This window comes from Pseudochaenichthys georgianus, chromosome 6 (assembly GCF_902827115.2).
Source record: "Pseudochaenichthys georgianus chromosome 6, fPseGeo1.2, whole genome shotgun sequence".
NCBI lineage: Eukaryota > Metazoa > Chordata > Actinopteri > Perciformes > Channichthyidae > Pseudochaenichthys > Pseudochaenichthys georgianus.
The window spans coordinates 27,605,671-27,624,685 of record NC_047508.1 but is presented as its reverse complement, the minus strand read 5'-3'; the positions used below and the strand labels follow the sequence as shown (position 1 = coordinate 27,624,685).

General features: G+C 40.8%; 1 long non-coding RNA gene across 1 annotated transcript in view; it reads right to left on the bottom strand.

Moving 5' to 3' along the window:
* Window positions 1–1,825: 1,825 nt before the first annotated feature.
* Window positions 1,826–19,015, bottom strand: part of LOC117448719 (uncharacterized) — a 66,436-nt gene continuing 49,246 nt past the window's right edge. The window contains exons 3-4 of the long non-coding RNA XR_004552367.1: window positions 5,103–5,209; window positions 1,826–2,696 (exon numbers count right to left, since the gene is read on the bottom strand). This is a non-coding gene — a long non-coding RNA (uncharacterized lncRNA). The remainder of the gene's footprint in view (window positions 2,697–5,102; window positions 5,210–19,015) is intronic.

The following is a 19,015-nucleotide window of genomic DNA, read 5'->3' as shown; positions in this document are numbered from 1 at the left end:
GAAGAAAAATAACCCGAGTGACAGCATTCTCAGTTTCAGCCACAATTGTAGGAAAGGTGCCTCTGAGATGATATGGACAAAGGAAGGACACAGGCTAAAAATTGAGATGGCCAATATACATTAAGGTTTTAAAATATTCATTGCACAGGTTAGAAGGGAAAGAAGGTTATGTGAGTATTTGACGCCCTCCCGAATGGAGAATTCACTCTGAATAACAATCAGGTTGTATAGCATCAGATGTATAATGAAAACGAAGATGAGTGGTAGCTTACTAGGACCATTTTCTGTAACCACAAAAATGACAAACTATACATTTATAACCCAATGGTTTTACGTTAAAAACAAATTAAACATTTAAAAAACTAATCCTTTTTCCTTATTCAATATGTTTTTGCACTCTCTTTGATTCAGAATTATTTTGCTTAAATTAATTTCCTGATAAACGATTTCACACACTTGCAGCATGACGGCATCTGTGCCCTGCACATTGAAAAACAAGTCATATGCCTAACAGTGCGTCTCTGGTCTGTGAACCAGCGTCCGTTGGGGAAATCGACCACCCTGGGCACTGTTGTGCTGGAGTGAGTAATGAGGCAGGCTTTTCACGATGGCTGATAGAGGCTCCCATTAACAGCCATGCTTCAGGGTATTCTCTGTCTCTGTGTTGTGGAATGGAAATTAGATCTGATAGAACCATGTATAATTTGTTGTCATATCAAAGTGACACTTATTAGCTTTATTTCCTTATCATTGTTACATCTACAGTACCTCTGGGTAAATATTTCAGTAGATCAGACTGCTGCTAGCATGCTTTGTTATGTGCCTCTAAGTATAGCAGTCGTCAGTATAACTCCCATTGATTGTAGTTCTGTAACAACTGGTTATAGAGAACGACGTCTTCTATTGACGTGCTTTCACATTTGATACAATGAGCGTGCTTTACCACACAAATAGCTGAAAGCTTACATCCAACGTCTTTGTTGGCTCTAGAGGAATAGTTTGTAGATTTGTTGCTGTCATTTTCTTATTCCTCTGAGTCTCATTGTTTCTCATCGCCAAGGTGGATAACTTAATTAGTAATATCATCCTCCTGTATTTTAAAAGTGTTTTGATATATTTTATTCATGTCTGCATTCACACACAGACACACACATTTGCTCTTGCACGGAGACACACAAGCGCAAACACACTTTTTTCCATTAATCTCAAAGCTATCCTGAAGTGGATTATTTTTGAATTTATCCAACAGCCCTCTTCATACCTTTGTGACTTTGAATCGGGATATTGCAGGACGGACTGCTATCAGAGCAGAATTATTTTCCCAACAGAGGACTGAGCATTGAAGGGCTATATTTTACCAGTGCATCTATAGATGTGCAGCATTATAACTCATGAGTGGCACCTCATTTCACACAGCCTAATGGCTTGACACTGAGATCACACCGGGGATCCAGGCTGGGTAGCTTCCCTTCATTTTTTGGTCTAAGTTTTATGAGATACAAGGATTAGGGTTGATTGAAAGTCACAGTGAGCTGCTGCACAGCACTGCAGTGTGTAGTAGGTTTGAAACCTTCCTCATTGATGACTTAATTATATTAATGATACACAGGGAGCCAATGTTATTACGTTGATTTATGTTTTTTTTCCCCCCCCTCCATGCTCAATTTTCTGTGCCAAATAAAAACATGACAAGTCAAAGATAACTTCAGATGCAGGTCTTTATACTTCCCCAAACAAATCTCCCCAGACTGCAGCATCTGTGTGATATTTAACTGATTTAGATAGAGAGCCGCAGACACTAAGGCGCAGTCTACTCTTCTGTGAACTTATCTTACCCGCCTGCATGTGACAGACAGCGTGGCCCTCCAGCTTAGTTGTCATACAACGGCGACCAGTTAGAGCTCGTCAGGTTGCATGATTGTATAATTGTGTTGTGACACCTTGAACCCGCCGGTGGTATATAACCATGCTCATTTTCTGATAGCACACCGTGGGCCGTTGGAATCAGAATTATGATGGGTGTAATTTGTGCCTCCAACAGTGGAGTGAAAGGAGCGGGTCATCAGCAGGATAAATACAAATTAAAATTGATGCAGGTCTCATTTCTGCTTGACCAGTTTGTGTTGGGAGGCTGCAGAGAGCTAGGAATGATGCACTTGCCATTTGTGCCATTGGGTCTTCCATTTCAAATCAGGGCCTGAAGGCAAAAATCTCAAAATAAAATGTACCTGCCTAAAGACTCACAGCAGCACCACAGGTATGATAATAAAGCTCTGAAAGCTAGAAATACGGCAGCTTTTATAGTTCATAAACTGAAGTTATGCCTCCATGAAGATGTGTCTCATATTGCATTTCTAACCTCATGTCAAAGCACTGCCAACAAATAAATAACAGGAAAAGAGAAAATAAAAAAGCAGAAGCGCAGAGGTAGATTTTTGATATTTTTCCAATATCAGTAGAAAGATTGGCCACTGGACACCTTAAATGAAAATCTAGTGATTTGTGAACCAACGTCTGAGTGACAGCTTCATTTTGATTTCTGTATTAGCTGTTTGTTGCTGTCTCTGGGTGCATGTGTGACATGTGAGTGTGTGTGTGTCGTACGTCCAGCAGAGCCAAAGAGGCGTCCTCCTGAACTCCTGTCACAGTTTCTCTTACTGCGAGTTCAAGAGCTCTTCATTACAGCCTCGACGCATCTGAGGGAAAGAGAAACAATGCTTTGAGCTCAATGCACATAACCTTTCCATTCAATCAGCAGTTCAAACCGTCTCCCACTACTGCAGATCATTCTGTTTCTAGCTAGTCAAGAGCACCACTGTATCAAAAAGCCTTCTATCAAATGCATACAAATATATATTTTACTATATTGACCGACAGACAGGAAACTATATGTTAATTGGTAGAATAAAATAGATTTTTTTTGTGACCATAAAGCCATATTTAAAATGATAATTTTCAAACCAGCATGCCTATGCATTACCCACTGTCTGTGAAATATGTATATAGATGAAAATAAGTGGTAAAGCTAGCCTGACAGTGGAACGCCAACGTCAAACAAAGGCTCGTCAGTAATGTTTTATACAAATCCACTGATATAATAATTATACTATCCCCAGTCTTTAGTGGAGGTTGATTGTTCTTGCTGTGAGCTAACACACTTAATTGTAGTATGCAAATGAGAGCAATTACAAAGCTTTTAGGTGAAGAGATGACAGCTGAGGTTGGTTTTATTGGAGGCCTCACCCAAACAGTTGTCATGGAAACCACATAGAATAACGCAACTGTCAAGCGGATATAATCCTGTGATATGTCCAGAAATCACCTCCGCTCTATTTTTTGCAGCGAGAAATGATTGATATGAAAAGGAGAGATTCTTTGATTACTTAAATTGTCTATGTGTGTGTTCTGCAAAGGAAAAGAGGGATCGTTTGGGAGAAGAAGGAAATGTTGGAATCGATTCAAATTTCTAAACCAAAGTCTTCATAAGAACATAAAAAATGCTCGCACACACAGACCAACATGCTTTGACTTTTCTGTAGAGTCAACAATCAGCACCGTTATTAAAAAAAAAGTCATTTATTTGAAGGAAATAGTCTTTTTAAACTAATTTTAAATGAATATCTGTGAAGTATATTGCTTAAAACAACAGACTACATTTCTATATTTTTTTTTTTTTGACACAGGATAAGATCTAGGGTTTTGATATGTTGTGAATCAAAAAGAATTAGGACTTTTCAAATTAAATTCATCATTGCAAATGTTGTGCAGAGTATAATTTTGATAACAAAGTGTCGTTCTATATTATGTTGTTTGATGAAGTTCCATGTTTATTTAAATTATATCCTTTTCAGTATTTTATCAGACCAAAATTAGAGATTCATTGTCTCATCTTTGTTTATCCCATATTAGAGAAAATGACACAATCACAGCCGTTGGCACGTATTACAAAAAAAGTTGCGGTCTGAATTTGGTCAAATTTTCTACAACAATCTATATTACAATTACTCTTGTGCAGGCTTTCATGAATTAAATATGAGTTGTGTCTGAGAACGAGATGTTATGGAGGTAAATGACAAGAGGCAGCCTGTAATTGAGGTGGTGGCAACATGGGCCTGCTGAACTAATCCCTGACTCGTCATGTGACGGGCTCTTCACCAATGGCAGGGGATCTTTCCACCACAAAGCCAGGGCAGCTGGGAAAGTTGATTTCTCATCTGAGCTGTATTTGATAGCTTTTGAAATCAAAAATTGAAATTAACTAACCTACGCCCCATCATTACAAAAGAGCAAATTAAAGCGAGCAGCAGCGGTTCCTCCGGGCTCTGGAAGCCTCTGGAGGAGAAACATTTAAAAATGCGAGCTCTCGGGCCGTGTCCCTCTCACTTTCAGCACAGGATCAAAGTAAATGCAATAAATAAAATGTTTACTGTACCTACCACTGAACTAATACTGTTTTAAATGATCACTTACAGCACATTTAACACTTCATTTACTTTATGTGAGAAAACACATCATTGTTTTGTTAAATGATTATAAGGATATCATCAGTTTGCTTTGTGCATGCCTTCTTATCTAAGCTATTTTTTTCTGCAGATATCATTTTAAATTATTAGGATTTAAAATGCAAAATAACAGGGTATTTATTTAAAAATTATAGAAATAATCAACAGATCCATAGCATATTTTTTAAGTGAAATTACAAACCTATTTATGTTAAAAACATAAGGCAGCTCCTCCACATGTTAAGAATGAGCTAAATATAGATTATTTTGAAAATAAATCTATAGTTGTTTTTCTTTTTAATTGTTCTGAGAAGTTAATGTTTATCTTTACATTTTAATTTCCCACTACAAGTTTTACTCCCTCTATTTGCTAACATGCAATAACAATGAGTGATTACATTATAATTCATTATTAGAACAATGCAAGCGCGAATTTAACAAGCATTAAGGAGTAAATTATGTTTGTGAGAGTGAGTGAAAGTGGACAAGACGTGAAGCAAAACAAGGTAGCCGGTTGCGTTCACAAACGACATGCCGAAACAGATGTTCCTGCAGGTGGACATGAAGATCAATAGGCAGCGGAGAGCAGCAGATAGTTACCTGAGCCGCTGGAACTTGTAGCAGATGTTAAACAGACTGATGCCCTGGAAGGCTGATCAATGGACAGGAGGCAGATGGAGGAGAACACGGAGGAGTGCTGGGAGGCGCTGTTAGCAGAGACAAACATAAAATAATAGGAGTCACATTTGATATGTAGATGGGCGCCTGTTCACAACGTTAACCCATCAATACAAAAATAATAAGCTTTCACTTTGGGGAAACTTCAGCCAAAACTCCACTCCCTTAATAGACTTCTGCGTCATGCTAATTTACCTCGTCAAAGTCAGGATCCTGTAAAAATCATTTTTCCTGGATCATAATTCTAAACAGGTAGGTTAGGGCACCGTGGTGACCATTATCAGGCATGAGAAATGAGAGATTCAGCAGTTTTTCAGGGCTAAAAACTTGCCTAATTAGCAATGGTAAGAGGTAGTGTCAGGCTGTGATCTAACAGACTATCACCTTTACCTCCCATTAGTGAATTAAATACACACTGGAAATCCCAAAGCATCTCCTGGCTCTCCCTCCTGGGTATAACTAGTGCATTATCAATCTTATTTTATGAGCACATGTGACAAAAAAAAAAAAGTATTTGCAATGTAGCAGTTTTACTGGTATTTTGGAAATATAATAACAATGAAATATAATAATTATAATATTTAAAATATTCATTTCACAGCTTGAGCACTTCACAATAATTACATTGAGTGTATGAGACAATGTTCATCCTGCAGAGAGAAATTATTACACCAGCATCCACACACACACACAGCAAATCACTCACACACTACTACACACACACACACACACACACACACACACACACACACACACACACACACACACACACACACACACACACACACACACACACACACACACACACACACACACACACACACACACACACACACACACACACACACACACACACACACACACACACACACACACACACACACACACACACACACAGATCTTCTGACATCCAGCGTCCCAGTGGCCTTGCTGTCCGAGAAGCAACTTGAACTAGGCGATAACCTGATAGACTTTATCTTGTCTTCCCTGGGTCTCAGTGAAGCCTGAAGAAGACACTTCAACTGCACAGCATCCCCCCAGAGTCCTAACCTTCCCCTCATCTCTCCTCGCCGCCATCGCTGCCTCAGAGCTGTCAGCGGCCTGTTGCTTATTGATGTTTCTGCATGTTTTATGTCTTTCTGAGATATGACGGCCCTGACACAGTGCTGATTTCAATCAGCTTGCCACATACCGCAGAGAATGACAGCTGGGGAAAGTAAGAAGGACAAAAAAAAAGGAAAGAATTGGTGGGGATGTCATTGGCTCAGATCAGCTCTGGCCTTGTCTCTGACCGGGGATTCTCCTCCCTTCTAATGAAAATGTTTCATTCACATCTCACATCTCATGCCTCCCTCACTGATGAATTCAATAGAAGAAAAAAGAGAAACGAATAGTGAGGGAAAGAAATTCAGCTTTTGTCAGATTGGGGAGGCAAGAAGAGAGGATGACCCCTGAGCCAAAGGTTTTGACACTGCATCAATCCCTTTAGGGGTGAGGCCTGCTGGACCAGCTCTGGCTGAAGATTACTTCTGCACATCTGAGGGATGGCTGTCTATCTATTTCACACATTCTATGCAGAGGAGAGCCTTGTATGCTTTGGATCCTGAGCTGCCCAGTAAATTAGGTCTGAGATCATTCCCTGGAATGAAGGGAACTATCCAAGGCAATTCAACTCCAAACCATTGACAGAGAGCTTACCGAATCCCCACATCTAGTCCTTCTTTCTCTTTATGATACTAACTAGAATGTACCGGGGGTAATCCCAATAAGGCTCTTTACTTGCAAATTCAAGTATATGCACACATGTACCGATAAGACGCTCCCACGCAGCTTTCTCACATTCGCGTTATTGACAAGCATATCACATCTATTCAGCTCTCTGCGCCTTTGTCCCAATCTAAAGTAATATCTTTCGCTTATTATGTGGTGCGATGCTAAATATGATGGGGTTATAATTGAAAATTCTCATTAACATTTTAGACTACTGGGAATGTTTGAATCTGTGTCAAAAAAAACTATTGGTCATGTTTGAGTGTTTTAAATGACTGTTGCCGAGAACAACGTATTTATATCTTTTGAATATAATAAAATGTAATTGTAATTTTTTGTCTTACATTATTCTATACATTCATACACGGCTCTTCTTGGTTTATCTGTTTAATATTGAGGCTGTGTGTTCTTGCCTTTGTTTTCGCAGCGTTATCTCAGACTTTAACTTAATCTAACTGGAATTTAAAGTAGGACAAACAATCTCCAAGATCTCATAGTCTTTCCAACTTGTGTTTGTCTGAATCTGATAAAGTGAAATGTATTCACTTCTGTTTTCATTGAGAGATATCAAATTAATGGCTCTAGTCGGGGTACTTTACTTTGAGTGTGCAGTCATATTTCACCCTCAGTTTTTTTAGAACACAATTACTGCAGCAATAATGAGATTCAAAACAAAGACTAAATTAGCTGTCATTAAATTATTTCAATTTCCTTACCTAATAGAAGATTGTGACAGGTGTCATAGTTGCCTAATGTTTGGCTTCGCAACATGTTATAATGGATAATTGATCCATCAAAAAACATCAAGCCAAGGCAATAACTGGCTAGAGAATAGCGTACTGAACATGCAGAAAATCGAATTTAACCCCGTGTTGACTAAGACACTCCCTTGCTCTGTCGATCAAGCATGTCTCTTCTTGACAGCTCTGTTCGCATGTTGTTAAATAATCTAAAGGGAAAAAAGAAACATGAAAGAAAAGCAGTCTCAGAGGAACTGTCACAGAGAAAGGAGAATGCCATGGGGGGCGAGGAATGCCTTCAGTCGCACAGCTTTTCACATTTTAATTTCAGTCTGCGGGACTGACTCATGGTAGCGCCTGAGTGAGTGGGTCCTGGGAGTCAGGGCTCGCGCTGACCCCTGAGCATAGACAAGCCCAGAGAGATGTCAGCTGAGCGCTCCTGAGGATCACCAGGCTGCCAAGCGCTTTGAAAGCTGCTGCCAATTCAGCCTAAGTTTCAGCTGAATGGTCGCCACAGAGAAGGGGAGCGACAGCAATAAAAACAGGTTGCAAAAGGAAGAGAATTTGCTTTCAAAATGTATTTGGCCTTCGACCTTGCATCCAACCCTGTGGCCTCTGTCTTTGAAGCTGAGCATATTTTTTGAGAGACATTGAAAGAGGGGAGGGTTTTGGGGTGGACTTGGGGCCTGTCAGTATAAATATATTAATAATCTGACAGCTTCATCTGCTTTTGAGGGCTAGACTTGACAGCTTCACAATGGCCTGCGCTGTAGTCCTTCTCGTACACGTCTAGCTTTCCTGTCTGAACAACACACAGAGTTTATTAAGACATCACACTCCTGTGAAGTATTGATTTTACACCAGTCTCTGTCACTTACTGTATTAGCCCAAGCAGGAGCTCCAAAATAAACTATGACAGCTGCATGTAACCTGCTGAATATGTTAGAGAGAACTGCTCAGTTCAGGTGAATGCGCTTTTTTTATTTTGTTGTACATCTTTAATCTAATATTGCCTGACCAAGTTTCATGATCAAACATAAATAAAAAACAGAAAAATCATTTAATTGATTTATATTTTTTAAAAGGGAAAATTCAAATTTTTGATGGTGACAAATAAACGGAGAAACGCAATGGAGAGGAGATTGTTGCAATTAAGTTTCTGCAGCTCAGGAAAAGGAGCGAATGCTATCTTGAACAAAGGAGGGGGATGTGCATCTGCCTGTGGAAACGCGCCCCGCCTCTCAGACAGTGCGTCTGTCCGTGGAGAGACAGAGGGAGAGAGGGGTCAGAGGGAGCACAGGTAATTGAGGTGTCCCCTCCCTCCCCTTTTTCCAGGGCTTCTCACCCCATCCTTTCACCCCCCACCCTAGCCACACAGCGGGCACAATTATGCTCCCCATCACCCCACCAGCTGGCCCCCGTGATCCCACACTTCTTACTAAACGCGACTCCATCGGCCCTTTCGCTCTTAACCTCTCAGCACCCGCTCCGGGGGAATGGTAAAGCTGCACACAAAACTGGGGGAAAAGAACTCCGACAGTCCTACTACTTTTAACACGTTGCAAAAAAAATAAAATCTGGAGAAGTTGAGTTAAATGCTGGCTGTGCAATGATAATTAAACCAGCTTCATGGCAGGTGTACTGAGGCGTCTCTAAGTGGGAACCTACGGACATACAGCAGCTCTGTAATATGATTTAACTGCATGAGTGACTCTGTTGAATTGAAATGCCAATAGATGGCTGAGGATTAGTAAGAGAGTAAAATATTGTTAAACTAGGTAACAAGACACTGCTAATGTTGTGATGATTATTTTATACTTTAAATTAGAAGAAATGTGACACAGTTAGTTAGATTTAAAGAATAATTTCACTTAAATAAATAGCCTGTGCAACATCCAGTATGCTAATCATTTAAATCAAGCTGTAATAGCTATCAACATGTATGTTAAGTGTGTGGCTTGAAATAAATGTCAACACCCGAGTGTCAGTCTGATCACATTTCTCGAACACGCTCTGAGTGTCTCTTGATAGACAGTGTTTTCACTCCATCCCTTCACATTAATGAGTGGGAAGGCTCTCCTGTGCGTTATTATCTGAAATAATACCATATGGTAAAATGTAAACAACATCTGCATATTCATGTCATAACTTCATCTGTTTAATTAGTTCCAGCAAAGCAGTTTACCCTCTGAGGCCCTCGCTGTCAGAGCAGTGATGGTGGAGCCGTGCCCTGCTGTCGGGCCTGACAGTCCTGCATTGTTCAGTTGACGCTGCTGCCCTGTCTGTTTAATGCCAGGTGCATCTTTACAGGCCACGGATCAGGTGAAGTGAGTTAGGAAGCTTCTTTCACACTGATGCCAGACCTGACATATTCCTCTTTAGCAGGGAGACCCACCAATTATTTGAGGATATTCTATTATGTGTACACACAGCTTGGTTAAAAGCCAAACTTTCACTGTGTGACAATCTCTGACATGCCACTGTGAGCATCAATATGTGTGCTGAAATGAATCTGTTTTCCGTCCACACCATCACATCATCAGAGAAATATGCACAGTTCAATTCAATCAAGTGTATAAAATAATAGCCGGCTAGTGTTTAATTTTCTATTTAAATGCTGGCCAAGATTAGACTATATCAACAGACTCTTGCCATGAAATATAATTCATAGAGACATACACTTCAAGAATAGGTTGTCTTTGAAAGTAACACTGCTTCACAATATTTTTCTGCATTTCATTTGGCAGCCAGTACTTTTGTATGTTATGAAAACAATGCAAGCAGTGCCAGAAAATTCACAATGTTTTTAATGCAATTTCTCTTTGGACACTTGTCATACAAACAAAGAAGGAATAAATATAAAAAGGGCAATGTGGTATGAGAAACTTGAGTGGGCATTCTCTAATTAAATTCTCCTTAATCAGACGCTCGTTTGTGCACAAGCATTAATACTTTTGACCCTATGTAGCCTGAACACTAACATGCCTGAGGAAAGAAAAGAAGAGGGAAATTAAAGAGAAAAACATGAAGGAATATCTTATTAGGGGAGTCAGGCATGTTTTGGCCCTCGTTTCTTGATGGCTGCTCTTGGTGTCGCGACCTACTGGCGTCTAGCTAATACGACAGTGTACGCCATGCCATTGTTCTCAATCAATAACTAATTATCAAAGTACTGGCTCCGACTTGTATTGTCCTCTTTGCTTGGAGCCCCTTGTTGTGGACTGAAAGGGGGAATAAAGGGGAAAGGAGGGTGGCTTTTGGCTGCACAGTGATGCTGCCGCCACAACATCCTCGCTAGCCTTTCAAGATACACTGTGCTGTCAGTTTGAATTACCGTCCCCTACTAATTGATATGAATTAGAACAGAAGAATTATTGTTGCTGCTGAATGTCATAACGATATCCTCAAAGTAATCATGGGAGACAAAAAGAGAACAGCACAAAACACACAAGCAGACCAAAAAAGAAAAGACAAATTAAGCAGACTCCTGCTAGGGACTTTGCAAACGAGGCTTTAGACAATGGGGTAGACAAATTAGACTGCTAACAATCTGTATGTTTCATTATTTCAATCTTGTTTGCAAGAATGTACCACCATTTTAACTAAACAGAAATTCTTCCCCCAGGAAAAAAAAGGATAAACTTGTGTTTTATCTGTGAGCCATATCTTCTTCCTTCAACAGGTTCAAACGCAGCACTCTGATACAATGTCCTTTTATCACCTTGTCATTGTTCGTTGGTTTTTACAAATGAGCTGACTGAAATAGAGGAACCCAGTAATTCGTACTTGGCAACAGAGGGTGGATTGTGTGCTGGTGCCTGCCTGTCTCTGCGCCTGCTAATGGAGTGGCGAGTCCTGTCATCCCACGTGGCAGCACAGTTCACTTCTCCGCAGCCCTGTCGGTGCCACCGGCACCAGGACTGGGGGCCAGAGCCCCCAAGAGCCCAGGGGGTGGCTGGTGCCCCAATGGCAAGCAGGGGTCAGACTAGTAAAAGTGCAGCCCTCAGGACAGCGAGTCTAATCCCACAGCAAGAGCATGGCAGCTGGAGCGGCCGATTCGCTCAGCCTGTGTAATGATATCACTTGCACTGGATCTGATGTCTGACCTCATTACCAGAGTTTAATTGCGTTGCTAACAGACTTTCAGTTCTTCTTTTCTCTGGCCTCTCTCCGTTTTTGACTGGTCTCCAAAAGAATGTCTCTGTTGCTCACAAACTGTTTGTTGTTGCAAACTAAATTAATATCCTTTACATTTTTTTCTGTTTACCATGTGGTCGTGAATAAAAAATGGAGTCTCGGCTAAACTGATTTGATTGAGCGTAATAATGCAACATTTAATATGATTAATTCAGATATACATTTAAGAGCTCTGTTTGAGTTTTAGAAGTTTAAAACTATAATGCACATTCAACCTACCAAATATTATACTTACCTTTTAAAAATAAAAAAAGTTCTGATACATCTGCCACTTCAAATCAGAAACATCTACAAAAAAATGAAAATAAACAACAATTTGAACATACTGCTTTTAAAAAAAATGACAGGTGGTTTGATAGCGATTCATGTGAGTATTAACAAGCAGTTCATTAAACACCTTTTAAATGTACCTGGAGATTATCACATTTTGCCTATTACAGATTAGTGTGAAAAAGCTTCACTACATATGTAAATGACAATGGTGCTGTTCACAATTTTAATTAGGTAAATATTTTTTTCTTTATTGCACAGTTATAAGTAAGGATTTAAAAGTGACAATTTGACCTTTAGATTTCAGTAGCACTTGAAATGTTTTAGCTTTATGAAACCTGATGTATTTAAGATTCTGTTTTCTTCAAGTTTGTATTTTGTTGGTCGAACGCACTTATTGTAAGTCGCTTTGGATAAAAGCGTCAGCTAAATGCAATGTAATGTGTACTGAGGTTTTCATTTTATATGTGAAAGCTACACGATCTGGATAACTACAGAGACTTTCACATGACGTCTCGGGGGAAATATTTATTTTCTATTTGAGCAGGCTGTTTTGATGCTTTGGATCCAGAAAAGCTGCCCCCCGCCCCAACGTGTTATGAGCCGTGCGACCTGAGAGCTAGCTGTAACCTGCACTCCACCCTGAAGAAAATAACTCTCTTTCATGCCATGATACCACATGAAATATGAATAATAAAAACAGTCAGCTGTTGTGTAAAAAGGAAGCATGACTGGGGGTGGGGGTCTAGCTATCACCAGCATTCTCCCTCCCACACAAATCAAGAGGTAGTGTCATCCTAGTTTCACTTCACTGTGCCCAAGCAATGGCCCTCAGTAACCTGCACACCCTTAGGAAGCTACCACTGGGTCATGAGGAGAGGGCCCCCACAGTTAATGGGGCTGCTCTTCTAAAACATCACAACAAGTAAACAGGGCACTCCATTGTGTATTAAGTGCAGTGAAACTTTGAGTAAAAGTATCATGGTGGGTAAAGGTTACATGAAGAAGTTATCTGAGTGCGTTTGTGTGCGTGCGCGTGCGTGTGCGTGTGTGTGTGTGTGTGTGTGTGTGTGTGTGTGTGTGTGTGTGTGTGTGTGTGTGTGTATAAACATCGGTCTGTGTACATGTGCTGTGAGAAAGATGCTCTGCTGTATTGAGCATGCCTCATTACCACCCTTCCCATTTTCTTGGGCTCATATAGTGTAGCAATGTGCCCTTGAAAACAGACCCCAATTAATTATTTGCATTGTGCATGTGGATAGATTTTCCAATATTCTCATCATGAAAGAGCAATTATAATTCCATGATTCATATGCACACTCCATTTGAAGCAGCTATCCTCGCCCATTGTCAGTTGTCAGAGTAGAGGATAAACCATGAAAAGGCCTAATCCTGCTATGGGCAGCAGGCTTTAATGAGCAGCCTGTCTCAGGCAGAGCCATGTGATACCCTGGCTGGGGCCAGGCCAGTCTAACGTGGAGGTCAGCCCCTAATGGAGGGCTCCGTGGCTTCCCCTCTGGAGAAGGGCGGAGCCCACTTAGGCTGACCTGTTAAGTAAAGTTGCTCTCCTCTGACCCTCCAAAAGATGCCTGGATGTGGGAGATTGTCAAAAAAGCTGGAGCACAAACAGCAGTGCTGCCTTCAGGCAATGAAGCTCAGTAAAAATGAAAGCGGGAGAAAAAAGAAAACTCCAGCTAAGAACAAGAGACTGGAGCCTGCGAAAGATGTAAATTCAAAGCAAAAGCAGCAGAACTTTAACCTATGGGCTATTATGCAGCAAGTGAAACAGAGCTGCCGCTTGGAATTAGGGGACAATAGGGAGTTCAGGCCAGGGGCATTTAACCAATGGACATCTAGTGTATCAGATCCCAATCTTAATGACATCAGTGACCGAAGCATTGCAGAAACTCTGATCTCTGGTGGCATGAAGAAAGGGTTGCGGCCAGAGGGGATTAGTACAATATATGGAAAAAATATAAATATGAAGAAAGAAAGGATAATGAAATGAGGTTATGAGAAACCATGAAGAATATTATTGCTGGACTGCACTGAGATGCAGAGGAAGAAAAAGCTGGGCAAATAGTCATGGGATTGCAAAGTCAATAATACGTGCAATCTTCACAGAGAGAAAGCTATAATCAACAAAAATCCATATTGAGGGTGAATGCCAGAGTTTTTCAAAATGTCAGTGGAGTGTGTTTGCAGAAGGGCAAGAATGACAGATGAAGAGTAGGGAGGTGAGTGGCAGGGACACAAGGACAGGCGGACTCTGCGCTGATGAGGTCCTGGACACAGAGACCAGGCAAAGTTCAGCGCCGGGCCAGGAGAGCACTCTGCCTCAGCCTGCTCCCTACAGAGAAGCCAAGAGGAGTCAGCAGTGCTACTGCTATCTAATAGGAACCGACCACTTAAAATTCATAGGTTAACAAGACAGTAGGCAGCCTGGATTACAAAATGGTAGCAAGTGTAATTTTTGAAGACACTTTAAATCAAACGTTTTTACATGATAAAATGACTTTCTCTTTCCTGGTACAGTCCTATCAAATACAATGTTTTGTGCTGCTAGACAAAAAAAGAGCAACTTGAAACAGGATGATTGTAAAGGCAGTGCAGGTTTTGTGAATATAAGCACTTAAGTTGAGTCCTTTCAGGGATATAGATATTTCCCATTTTTAACTCTGACAAAAATGCAGTGAAATGGAGGTACCATTTCTTCTGCCCGATTTCTGTCTGGTAAATCCTTTTCAAACGCAATTCCTATTCTTCTTTTGAGGTCTTTTAAGTCATTATAAATGTTTTCTCTCTGTCTCTCTCTCTCCCTCTTCCTAGCTTTAGTCTTCTTGAATAAAATAAGTGCAGATTTTCTGGAAATCAGTGGCTTTTGTGTGTGGCTGCAGGAGCATGGTGAAATGTTTGGACACTAATACCCATTCATTTCGGTAGCGCCATAAATAAGAGCTGCCAGCTATGCGGCTGCCGTGAAGTGGTATTATTTGGTGCCCAGCAGGATGTCCTGTTCACATTAGCGCAGCAGGGAAAACTGGCCGGGACAGCCAGACAACTAAATCAAGACATTGTCAACTTCTGACAAAATTGCTATTGGGGAGATAACTGGTTTTAAGAGGGATGGTGCATGTATGGATGTGTGTGCTTGTGTGTGTACTGTATGTGTGTGTCTGTGTTTGTAAGGCACAGAGAAACAGAGAGGTATAGCAAGAGAATGAGAGAACAAGAGAGGCATGGGGGAGTTTTATCTTTCCAAAAAGCAGTATATTCTGAAAAATATGTTATGTGCTAAAATTCCTAACAGAGTAACACCATGGGGCTGACATGAATGAGGAAGTGTTGCTAGAATGGCTACGGCACAGTTTGAATCAAGACATAAAACTTAAGCCTTCACAAACACTCATCTCCTGTTGTGTCCCTTCCCTCAATGCATGCCACAATGCTACTAAGGATCCATTTTACAATATAAAGCAGTGTACAAGTTTTATAATTGTGATACCATGTACTGTAGTGTGTTTTCTGAGTTTGATATTCATCTGGAATCCAGGCACTCTATTCTGACTGATTTTAGGAGGACAGGACTTTGGCCTGCAGTCATTTTGGGCCACCTAATTGACAACTGAACATAAGTCTCCTGTCGGTACATATACACTTAACTTAAATTGCATGAAATTATGAGCTGTTTTGTTTTAATGTTGTTGTATGTATGTTTATGTATGTTTTGAGTGTGTGAGGACCCCAGGAAGAATAGCCAATGCTCATGCTAGTGCTAATGGGGATCCTAATAAAGACAATAACTAATCTCTGGCAACAAAAAAAAGATCAGAGGTAAATCTTGGAGCATCTGTGTTAAACTCACATCAGGTCAGGGCTAACAGCACACATGTGACGGGTTGTCATAAAGCATACTCCTTTAAACACAGTCCCATCCCTGGGCTAGTTTGCAGGTGGTCGATTGCCTGGTCTTCACAGAGGTTAGCTCTTAGGGAGTGCTAAAAGCTGAAGGTCTGAAAGGGACTCCTATCATCAGAGGAGGCCTTAGTGCCAGCAAGACCCAGATAATGACAACTCTGACCTCAGTTAAGTACATAACACAGCAAGAGCTCTTGGATGTGCTGTCCCGAACAATGTACGGGGAGAAGGGAAATGCTGCGCCAGGGCCACAGCTGGGCCATACCATGCCAGTGGGCTTGCCGTTTTGATTAGGGCTAAGTAAGCCTTTTAACTTAGTTAGATTATAAAGCAAAAAGACAGGGTGGAGTTTCTATACATATATTTTTGCCTTATAAAGCCTGCTTGACAATACTGGTTCAACAATTCCCTACAATGGGGAAATGAACCATTACGATGCATGTCAGAGGCCTAATGTGTATTGCAGATTTTACTGTACATGGAGGAAAAGATTGAAACAAGGTTTGGCAGTGCCACCGTGAGGTTACGGCTGGATTGCGTGTATCTCGAGGCATCCTGGAGCCCGTCCAGACGGCCTCTCTTTTGGAGTTCCGTGAACTGGAGATGAGAGGAGTGCTCCCTCTTTCTGCAGGCTCTAAGTTTGAGTCTTTGCTGTAGGGTTCAGTGGACCTTGAGAAAACACCAGTGAATCCGTCACCATCAAGCCTCCTGGGACAAAGCTGGCTGGCCACTTCTGAAGCTCCAGTGACCCAAGGCTTGAACCCTGCTGCTCTCCATTCCCTGCCCTACGCAGCCACTGGGAATCTATGACCTCAAGTTCATCAGGAATCACACACTTGCATGGCAGCTTCAAAAGCAATGACTGGCTCTGTCATGTTTTTAAACTGTGTTGTGCCCTCCACTGGCACCGTTCAAATTAACTATATTGATAAGCGCATTATCTCTGCTATGGATATTATATTTTGAGTAAGCACAGACATATCATGGAAAAAATACTTTTTTTTTTAAACATTAGAGTATCCAAATCCAAATCATATCATGAAAATATGAAAACAGTTATGATTTAATAATAGCTTTCTTACTGCATCCAAGCCCAGATGGCTCTTAATTGGTTGGCAAAGGGAGCAAGAGGTCTTTTTTTGAGGCGTGAGTGTGTGATTGTTGCTGCTGAATTGCTGCTGTGAAAGGCTGCCTGCGTGATGTGGAGATGGAACAGTGTGAGAACAGGTCACACAATGGAGCCACCAGCCTTGAACGCGGGGGGATGTTGGGGGTGCATGGTGTGTGTCTGTTCGGGGGGAAACTAAAGACAGCTTAAGACGAAGAAGTGGAGACATGTGAGGGAGAGTGGACATACAGAAAATATACCAAGACTAAGAAAGTAATTGAGACTTTTATCCAGGGACAATATTTATTGTAGTATAATGCTGCTCATGTACAGTACACGCATCACAGTACTTAGTCTAAGAAAAGAAACGCATGAACTGGTGTAAACACGCTTATAACTTCACATTAACTTCAACTGACACCCAGTCCTGTGGGACAACAATTAATATGTTATATTCGTAACAATTATACAAGAGTAGCTTCTGCTAACTCTACAAATAAATGTGTCTTATTACTCCCTATGCGCATCAATGTTCAACCATCCACCCCCCATACAACTTTACCACTTCTAGCAAAGGATGTGTATTATTGCAAATCAAATGATCTGTATTACACAATTACAATCAAACTTGTCACACCTATTATTAGTATTAGGAGGATAATATAGTATAGAACGTTTTCAGTAAACAATTAGTACTACAGTAAAAGCGCTGTTACTGTAAAACAGTCTAATTACAGTGGAACATGCAGACAATCGTTTTTCAAAAGTTCCACCCAGAAAGGTTTGGCAGTGTGCCAGGTGTTCACTCTTACAGTAACAACACCATGCTCATCAGGTTAGCTCACAGTATACGTTTACAGGATCAACCAGCCAGCATGATATGAATGCTAGTGAGAAGCCATATCTTGAAAAGTCTTTTATGTGGTGTTTTAAGCGCATTTTGTATGACCAAATAATTCTAACCACACTAGTAAAGGAGTTCTGAATTAGAGCATAACTTGTTTTAGAATACTGTACAAAAAAACACACCAAAACTTGACCCCAAAACTCTACACAGTAAATTGTTGTTGTATCATACATTATATAAAATGTTGTCTCTACCCGACCTTCAATTTTTTTTAGAAGTAGAAATGTCTATTTAGTATTACTAGTCTTTTTTATCTTAGTGCATTCTTATATAAGAAACAATACCTTTACTTTAGTTAAAACTATTTAAGTACACTCTCCATCCCTGAAAATTCCATAAAGTAAACTCAAAATATTTCACTTTATTTAAACACCCTGCTGCCTCACCGGCTCTATTATTACACATGTGCCTTGTGGGTAAAATACATTTAACAACGCAGCCTTTGCTTATTAAAACACTGCAGGTCTACAGGCTCTGAGATGGGAGATATAACTAGGAAAGATGAAGACCTAACACTTGTGCAACACCATCTAACAGGATGTCTTCGTGAGCAAGGGGCAAAATTAAGCTGTGTCAAAATGGCAGGCCATGGGAGAGGTTGCGGTAGACATCAAATCACCAGCAGTCCAATGCAGGATCCCATTATCAATGACACTATATGGCTGCCCCCGGCCAAAAGTCCCCTGCACTGCAGAACTTAAGGTGTTGCTTGATTCATTAGTGCCTGTGTCTGAGCCGAGGTGATGGCTCCCTCATTGTCCTGAGAGGGGTGAAAACTGGAATGTCTTTTCTTCCTGTCAACACTATGTCACTTTAATTTCTTTTTCTGACGCCCAGTCTTGACACCTGGAAAGGTTTGACCGAGCATGGTAGCAAGGGATCATAGGAGAGTCCTATTTAAAGGGAGTGGTTGACACTGTTGACA